This window comes from Nicotiana attenuata, chromosome 1 (genome assembly GCF_001879085.1).
Source record: "Nicotiana attenuata strain UT chromosome 1, NIATTr2, whole genome shotgun sequence".
Taxonomy (NCBI): Eukaryota; Viridiplantae; Streptophyta; class Magnoliopsida; order Solanales; family Solanaceae; genus Nicotiana; species Nicotiana attenuata.
In genome coordinates, this window is record NC_031989.1 from 27,969,885 (window position 1) to 27,972,895 (window position 3,011).

The 3,011-nt window shown below is 40.8% G+C and overlaps 1 protein-coding gene across 1 annotated transcript in view; it reads right to left on the reverse strand.

Moving 5' to 3' along the window:
• The window catches only part of LOC109234314 (RNA-directed DNA polymerase homolog), a gene marked incomplete at its 3' end in the record, with an annotated part of 5,194 nt that overhangs the window by 1,596 nt on the left and 587 nt on the right, over nucleotides 1-3,011 (reverse strand). The gene's annotated exons all lie outside the window — the stretch shown is intronic.

Genomic DNA, 3,011 nt, shown 5'->3' on the forward strand with positions numbered 1-3,011 from the left:
TCGTGCTTTTACTCTCATTCTCACCAAAAGCAATCAAATAAAGTGCACGGCATCACCCTTCGTGCTTTCCCTCACATAACTCTCATATCATGGCACGGAATGATCCTTCATGCAATTATAATCAAATCAGAGCATGGAATGTCCCTTCGTGCATAAATAATCAAAACATGACACAGAATGACCCTTCGTGCAAATATAATCAAAACATGGCACGGAATGACCCTTCGTGCAAATATAATCAAAACATGGCACGGAATGACCCTTCGTGCATTATCACCCTTCCTCACCCAAACAGTAATCACAACCAAACGGGGCGAGGGGATAAACAAATAATAAAAAATGTCCCGGCAAGGGAATTACTCAATTAACAGCTAAATCCTGGCAAGGGAGCAACGACAATACTTTCACATCCCGGCAAGGGAGATAATCAATATACTCAAACTATCCCGGCAAGGGATTAATCATATCACTTCTTATTTCTTTCATTTCTTACTCAATAGTCTTTTTATCGTTCGAGCCAACGCTCCAAAGAATTTACAATTCATAATTAGTTCTCATACTTTTCACATTGCATAGAATTCATCAATTAACATGGAAGAGTCATAACAATATCAGGATAAGTACATACAAGGACCCACGGTCATGCTAGACACCGGTGTATAGATACTCGTCACCATGCCTATACACCGTACTCGATCATTTAGCAATTAGCAAATAATAACACTCTAATCCTATTCCTTCAAGCCAAAGTTAGATCAAACACTTACCTCGGTCCAAAGAATAGCAATCAATCCCCAAATACCGCCTTTCCTCTACAATCCGACTCCGAAACAATGATATCTAGGCATAATTAATTCAATAATATCAATAAAGACTCAATGGCAACATCCCATAGCCTAGATATGAATTTCCTAGCATTCTTCCAAAAATGCCAAAATTTGACACCGGGCCCACATGGTCCAAACACGAGGCTCGGACCAAAACCTAGTCTCCCATAATCCCACGAGTCCAAATATATAATTTGTTTTAAGATTCGACCCCAAATTGAGGTTGAATCACCCAAAATTCTCAAAACCCTAACTCTAACCAAAACCCCTAATTTCTACTTTGATTTCATGATTTAGGCTTAGAAACTTGCTAATTAATGAAGAAAAAGTGAAGGAAATGAGTGGGGAATTACTTACTCAAGTGGTCTTGAAGAGTGGGGGCTTTAATGGCTTCCTAAAGCTTGGGGAAGAAGAGAGCTCGTGAGGAAAGTGAAGAAATCCCGTGTGTTCTGATTCTAGAAATTTAAAATATAACTGGGCGTTTTTACCCTACGCGATCGCGACTAAGAGGACGCGTTCGCGGTGAAGAGAAACTGGGGGCATCACGTTCGCGGTGGGTGTGATGCGAACGCGAAGAGAAAGCTGGTGGGGGCCCTGGGATTGCCTTACGCGAACGCGTAAAAAGGGGACGCGAACGCGGTTGAGGAAGGGCTGTAAGTACGCGAACGCAGGGGCCTTTCCGCGAACGCGAAGAAGGGAGAGCCCAAAGCTATGCGAACGCGGGGTCGAGTCCGCGATCGCGAAGAAGGCAACAGCTGGGAAAAAATTGCAGAGAAATCTGCTACAATTCCTAAGTGTAAAACATCCCGGGACACCTCCGAAACACTCCCGAGCCCTCGGGGCTCCCAACCAATCACACACACTAACTTAACAACATCCTACGAACTTACTCGAGCGATCAAATCGTCAAAACAACATCAAAATCAATGAATCAAACCTCAAAATCATCATTTTTCATTCTAACTTCACAAACTTCAAACTTTAGATATTTAGGTCCGAAACATGCCAAATGACATCCGCTTTCGACCAAACTTTAGAGAAAGCGCTTAACACATATTTAAGACTTGTACCGGGCGTCGGAACCAAAATACGAGCCCGATACCATAGTCTTTTAATAAATTTTCATTTCCATTTTCCTTAATAATTGCAGAAAAATAATTTCACAGACAAATTCTTTTCTCGGGCTCTAGACCTCGGATTTCGACTCCGGGCATATGCCCGAGTCCCATATTTTTCTATGGACCCTCCGGGACCATCAAATCACGGGTCCGGGTCCGTTTACCAAAATGTTGACCAAGGTCAACTTTAATCATTTTAAAGCCACATTTTGAAATTTTTCACAGAATTTAACATATAATCTTTCCGGCTACGCGCCCGGACTGAGCACGCAAATCGAGGCAAGTAAAAAATGAGGTTTTTAAGGCCTCAGAAGCGCGGAATGAATGAGGAAACAGGTGATGACTCTTTGGGTCGTCACAGTTGGAATATGAGCCAACGACGCTCGACGCAGAGCTGGAGAGTTGCAACTTTGAATTGCTGGTTGCGGTGGAAACTGGGCCGCCACTCGACGTCAAGTCCAACGAGGAGATGGCGGCGGTCGTGGAAAGAGGATTCGGTTTCGGAGATCCACTGAGTGACGATTTCTTTCTTTCGCGATGAAGAAGAACATTTCTTTTAATATATTTCAATGTAATTTCAACGTATTACGCTGTATTTTCATGATTTCCATTGTATTCATTGTCTTTTTTTCCATTGTAATTCAATGTATCTCGCTGTATTCCATGTATTTTATTGTATTCTCTTTCTTTTTTTCATTGTATTTCAATGTATCCCGTTGTATTCTATGTATTTCATCGTATTCACTGTCTCGCTATATGCCATGAATGTATTCATAAGTTCTTTTTAATTAATAAAATTTATGTATTCACATGTATTACATAATTTCTCTGAAGATTGCTATGTTTTTGGGGTATTATTTGGTTGAGAATCTTTTTTATAACTGAAAACTCAAATTTTGTGTGTTATAATTGAGTTTGTTGAGTTATATTGGGAGTCTAATATGTTAATTGATTCACTATTTCACGCCGTGAATACAGTCGAATACAATAATCTGTCCAGCTGTAATCCCATGTTTCACTCCATGAATACAGTCGAATACACTCGAATACAACAACTGATTAGCTG